This window comes from Myotis brandtii, unplaced genomic scaffold, assembly GCF_000412655.1.
Source record: "Myotis brandtii unplaced genomic scaffold, ASM41265v1 scaffold1058, whole genome shotgun sequence".
Classification (NCBI taxonomy): domain Eukaryota; kingdom Metazoa; phylum Chordata; class Mammalia; order Chiroptera; family Vespertilionidae; genus Myotis; species Myotis brandtii.
Genome location: NW_005353572.1, coordinates 380,768 through 387,225, shown reverse-complemented (window position 1 = coordinate 387,225; position 6,458 = coordinate 380,768). Strand labels below are relative to the sequence as shown.

The 6,458-nt window shown below is 45.7% G+C and overlaps 1 protein-coding gene across 3 annotated transcripts in view; it reads left to right on the top strand.

Annotated features, from left to right (window-relative positions):
- PDSS1 (prenyl (decaprenyl) diphosphate synthase, subunit 1) overlaps window positions 1-6,458 on the top strand; it is a 49,897-nt gene that overhangs the window by 3,383 nt on the left and 40,056 nt on the right. The window contains exons 1-2 of one of the 3 annotated variants that reach the window (XM_014540733.1): window positions 263-267; window positions 1,475-1,478. The exons of the other annotated variants lie outside the window; for them this stretch is intronic. The gene's annotated coding sequence lies outside the window, so the exon portion shown is untranslated. Of the gene's footprint in view, window positions 1-262; window positions 268-1,474; window positions 1,479-6,458 lie in introns of those variants that run through there. 3 annotated transcript variants of the gene reach the window in all.

Here is a 6,458-nt window from a genome sequence, read left to right as displayed (position 1 = left end):
ATTTAAATGGAAAACATGACATATCTGCGATTTCAGGTACCCACTAGGGGTCTGGGATGTATCCCCCGCAGATAAGGAGGGCTACTGTTATGCTCTTCTGAATGTCTCTAATCCTACTTTGGAACATTGCCCTAAGATAGTCTTAAAGCAGAAAAAGCTTGATAGAATAGGTACTATATTAGATGTATACAGTGTAATAAGCTCAGAGCTTCACTCTCTAAATTTTGAACCAAGATCCATCTTCCAAAGACCATGCTTTTAACAACTGTCACACTGCCTAGGGGTTAAGAGCACTCTGTATTAGCTATGTCATTTTAACTCTTCACCCCAGGTTAAAGGTTAGGTCTCATACTGAATAAATATTATAATAAAACTAGGGACCCAGTGCACGAATTTGTGCACCTTGAAAGAAACTCTGGGCCCCGAGGCTGCGGTGGGCATAGATGCGGGTCTCAGCCCATCCTCTGCACCCCCGCTCAGCCCCTCCCACCACGGCCCCTGGTCCCCTGTCTTCTGGCAGCCCCGTTCCTGCCGCCGCTCCCACGCGCTGACGGCACAGAGCTATTGGAGCCAGCGCCAGCAGCGAGTGTGAGAGGGGCCAGCACTGGCAGCAGGCTGCTGCCCCAATCGCCCCTTAGGAGCAGGGGGAGGTGGAGAAGCCCTCAGGGGCGATCTGGGCCAGCAGTGGGTGCAAGCACTCGGTAGAACTGTGGCGCTCAGGAACAAAGAATTTTCAGTAACCACCAGAGGCTCACCCCGATGACAGCAACCAGCTCCCTGCCTTGGTCTGGTGTCCCCGTTCACCTGCTCCACCATCCCGCCACGGCCAATGCCTGCTATGTTATGCACTCTGCCACCTGCTGCCAACGCCTGCCATGTTCCACACGCGCCCCCTCGTGGTCAGCACACATCATAGCGATCAGTTGTTTGGTTGTTCTACTGTTTGGTCTATTTGCATATTAGGGTTTTATATATAAAGACTAGAGGCCTGGTGCACGAAATTCATGCACGGGGGGGGGGGGTCCCTCAGCCCAGCCAGCACCCTCTCCAATCTGGGACTCCCTGGGGGATGTCCCACAGGGATCGAGCCTGAACGGGCAGTCGGACATCCCTCTCACAATCCAGGACTGCTGGCTCCCAACCGCTCGCCTGCCTGATTGCCCCTAACTGTTTCTGCCTGCCAGCCTGATCACCCCCTAACCACTCCCCTGCCAGCCTGATTGACGGATGCCTAACTGCTCCCCTGCTGGCCCGATTGCCCCTAACTGCCCTCCCCTGCCAGCCTAGTCACCCCTAATTGTCCTCCTCTGCAGGCCTGGTCCCCCCAACTGCCCAACTCCTGCTGACCTGGTCATCCCTAACTACCCTCCTTTGCCAGCCCAGTTGCCCCCACCTGCCCTCCCCTGCCGGCCCAGTTGCCCCCACCTGCCCTCCCCTGCTGGCCCAGTCGCCCCCAACTATCCTCCCCTACCAGCCCGGTCGCCCCCAACTGCCCTCCCCTACCAGCCCGGTCGCCCCCAACTGCCCTCCCTGCTGGCCTGGTCGCCCATAACTGCCCTCCCCTGCCGGCCATCTTGTGACCACATAGGGACAGCCATCTTGTGTGAGGGTGTGGTGGTCAATTTGCATATTATCTTTTTATTACATAGGATACTGAATTGATGGGAATTGATTGGGTATAAAGACTGACAAAAGTAGGTTAAATGTCATATAATGGTAAAATAAAAAATTATCACTTTGTTTTCTTGGGATATTTTAATTGCCTGGGACATCATAAATGTTCTTATTGGCTTAGTGAATGTGTAATGCTATGGTGGAAAGAACTTAGACCATCTTCCTCTGCCCTGCCTTCCTGGAAAAGTCAAACTTTATTGTCTTTTTTTTTTTTTAATTGATTTTAGAGAGAGGAAGTGAGAAAGAAACGTCGATCAGTTGCCTCCCAAACACACCCCAACTAGGGATCACACCACAACCTGAGTATGTGCCCTGACTGGGAATTGAACCTGCCACCTTCTGATGTACTGAACAACCTTCCAACCAACTGCGCCACACAGGCCAGGGCTTATTGTCTTTTATCTATGTCTAAAGCAAAATATATTCATTAGAGAAAAATCACAAAATATCTATAATTAAAGTGTAAAATGCTAATTCAACCGGCCGACCTTCCGGATGAAGCCGGGGCTGCCAGTGGCCAGAGGGAAGCCTGGTGCCAGCAGCTGATGCTATGGTGGAAAGAACTTAGACCATCTTCCTCTGCCCTGCCTTCCTGGAAAAGTCAAACTTTATTGTCTTTTTTTTTTTTTAATTGATTTTAGAGAGAGGAAGTGAGAAAGAAACGTCGATCAGTTGCCTCCCAAACACACCCCAACTAGGGATCACACCACAACCTGAGTATGTGCCCTGACTGGGAATTGAACCTGCCACCTTCTGATGTACTGAACAACCTTCCAACCAACTGCGCCACACAGGCCAGGGCTTATTGTCTTTTATCTATGTCTAAAGCAAAATATATTCATTAGAGAAAAATCACAAAATATCTATAATTAAAGTGTAAAATGCTAATTCAACCGGCCGACCTTCCGGATGAAGCCGGGGCTGCCAGTGGCCAGAGGGAAGCCTGGTGCCAGCAGCTGGGGGAAGGAAGGCCTACTCTTCTACAAATTTTGTGCAAGTCAGGTCTCTAGTAAACAAATAAGGAATTAACGTCCCCCACCCCCACCCCAAAAAAACCAATCTTAATTCTAAAATAACTATTTTTAATACCCTGGTTTATATGCTTTCAAACCCTATCTCCTGTGCAGTGTGTGTGTGTGTGCGTGTGTGTGTAAATTTTTAGTGGGATCACATAATGTACACAGTTCTGTGGGGGCTTTTTACTTTTGATATTTCCCTTCCTAGTTCTTTTGGCTGATCAAATAATTAAAATGACATAAAACATATGAAGAGGAGAAAATAACCAATTACATATGTACATACGGGGTTCCATAAGAATAAGGGGCCAGAAGACCTAAGGAAAAAAGGGAGGGTAGTGGTTTGCAACTTCAGAGGGGATGAATGCAATTCTTATGGAGATGGAAAAGCAACTATTTGACAAATGTTTGCTGGCCATCTTTTTTTTTATTGTTGATTTTTTGTTTTTACCGAGAGGAAGGGAGAGAGATAGAGAGTTAGAAACATCGATGAGCCCTAACCGGTTTGGCTCAGTGGATAGAGCATCGGCCTGCAGACTCAAGGGTCCTGGGTTCGATTCCGGTCAAGGGCATGTACCTTGGTTGCAGGCACATCCCCAGTGGGGAGTGTGCGGGAGGCAGCTGATCAATGTTTCTCTCTCATCGATGTTTCTAACTCTCTATCCCTCTCCCTTCCTCTCTGTAAAAAATCAATGAAATATATATTTAAAAAAAAAGAAAGAAAGAAACATCGATGAGAGAGAAACATCGATCAGCTGCCTCCTGCACACCCCCTCCTGGGGAAGTGCCCACAACCAAGGTACATGCCCTTGGCCGGAATTGAACCTGGGACCCTTCAGTCCGCAGGCCTACGCTCTATCCACTGAGCCAAACCGGTTAGGGCTGCTGGCCATCTTTAACAATGAAACACAGAGAGGACTTTGATCAAATGGGTCTTGCTAAGTGCCCCTCTGTCTATCACACCTAGTTCTTGATAAACCATAAAGTTTGTATTAAATCATAGTTATCTGTGATGATAGTGCCCTTCCTGGAGCAGGTCCTCTGTTTAAACTCTTATGCAGTTAAGGGAAGGTCAAAGGTTATTCTAGAGTCTTTGATTCTTAAAAAGAATTAATACCCCAAAGAGGCATATTTTGGGCTGGCAAACTCTGCTTCCCTTCAATATGCAGGCATGTGCCATGGGGATGTACTCTTAGAAATGCATTGTTAGATGATGTTGTATGAACATCACAGAATATACTTAGACAAACCCAGATAGTATAGCCTACGGTGCTATGTTGTTGTTGTTTTTATATGTGACTGACAGCAGAGAGGTTTGTTTATACCAGCAGCATCACAAACATGTGAGTAATATGTTGTGCTACGTTGACGGTAGACAACAGGAATTTTTCAGCTCCATTATAATCTTAGGGGACCACCATCAGATATGCAGCCCATCATAGATCAAAATGTGCAGCACATGACCATACTGAATTGCAAACATCTGTATAGGTGGTACCTGAATTACAATGGTTCGACTTAAGATTTTTTAACTTTACAATGGTGCAAAGCCATACATATTCACTAGAAACCAGCTAAGCTATGCAGCTCAGTAGGTTAGGTATATTAAATGCCTTTCAACTTATAATATTTTTAACTTATATGAGTTTATTGAGATGTAACCTTATCATAAGTCCAAGAGCATCTATATACCAGTTTTTAGACTTGACTTTGCTCAACTGCAAGTTCTCCAATAAAGCAAGTAGTTATGAGGATCAAATGATGTAAAAGCACACTGTAAGATGTTATTACTAATATAGCGATTCTTGTGCTAAATTTATCCTTTTTGTCAAAATGCTTTCTTCAGCCCTGGCCAGAAAGAGCATCGTCCCAATACACCAAGGTTGTGGGTTTGATCCGGCCAGGGCACATACAAGAAGCAACCAATGAATGCATAAATAAGTGGAACAACAAATCAATGTCTCTGTCTGTCTGACTGTCTCTCTCTCTCAAAATAAATTTTAAAAAATTTAATCCTCAAATACTCTGTAAGAATCCTTACTACATTAGATTAATAAGTTTTGAAATGCCTGTGTCCCTGAATTCATCGAGATTGGCAGTCTGTATATTTAGGTCCCCAGTGTCTGTCACAATTCCTCCCATAATTATGCTCAATAACTATTGTAACTAATATGCATCATCACCACCTCTGAATCTTCTGGAAGTTCTGTTGTTCTTGATCTCTGATTATGTTAATACTAGAGGCCCAGTGCATGAAAATTTGTGCAAGAGTGCGCTTTCCTTCCCCTGGCTGCTGGCACCAGCTTCCCTCTGGCACTGGGACCCGGGCTACCTTCCCTCCGGCTGCCAGCAGGCACCCGAACCTGGGCTTCGCTCTGGCTGCCGGCTTCATCGGAATGACGTCTGGTCTAATTAGCATATTACCCTTTTATTATTATAGATTATCAGAATGTGCTGTAATTACCTCCTTAACACTGAAATCTTTTTTCCTTTTCACCATATGGGCTGATGTTTTTGGCATCTTGATTATTTTTGTTTTAAATCAGTGTAAGAATTTAAAAGAATGTAAATAATACTAATCTTTACTATTCTCTGACCAATCTTAGTTAAATGGAAGGAAATTGTTTTAAAACTACTTTTCAGATCTGGAAAGATAGATAAGAATATGGAAACTGTAGCTTTCTTTGTAGGAAGGGATAGATTATAGCTGCTTTTATTTTCTGGTTTTTTCTTATTCGTAATTTCTATAATGACTAATATTGCTTTTGTAATAAGGAAGAGAAATGTCTATGATAATTTTTCTAAAGTTTGCAATCTACCTATAAACAGACAACTTTAAAGATTATATTGCCCTAGTGCCGTGGTCGGCAAACTGCGGCTCACGAGCCACATGCGGCTCTTTGGCCCCTTGAGTGTGGCTCTTCCACAAAATACCACGTGTGGGGCGTGCACGTACAGTGTGATTGAAACTTCGTGGCCCATGCACAGAAGTTGGTATTTTGTGGAAGAACCACACTCAAGGGGCCAAAGAGCCGCATGTGGCTCGTGAGCCGCAGTTTGCCAACCACTGCCCTAGGGGGTTTGGCTCAGCGGATAGAGCTTTAGCCCACGGACTGAAGGGTCCAGGTTCGATTCCAGTCAAGGGCATGTACCTCTGTTGCAGGTTGGATCCCGGCCCTTGTCAGGGTGCATGTGGGAGGCAACTAGTCAATGTGTCTCTCTCCCTCCCTTCCACTCTCTCTAAAAAATTAATGGAAAAATATCCTCAGATGAGGATTAACAACAACAACAAAAGATTATGTTTATCATGAATTGTGGGAGTTTCTTTATTCTTTTTTGCTCCTTAAATTTTTATTTTTCAATTATAGTTTACATTCAGTATTATTTTATATTCGTTTCAGGTGTACAGCATTGTGGTTAGACAATCATATACTTTACAAAGTGTTCCTCCCCATATTTCCAGTACCCACCTGGCAGCATACATAGTTATTACAACACTAGTGGCCCGGTGCACGAAATTTGTGCATGGCGGGGGGAGTTGTCCCTCAGCCTGGCCTGCACCCTCTCCAATCTGGGACCCCTCGGGAGATGTCTAACTCCTTCTCGCAATCCAGGACTGCTGGCTCCTAACTGCTAGCCTGCTTGCCTGATCACCCCTAACCACTCTGCCTGCTGGCCTGCTCGCCCCCAACTGTCCCCCCTTGCCAGCCTCATAGCCCCCAACAGCCCTCCCCTGCCGGCCTGATCGCCCCAAGTGCCCCCTCTGCC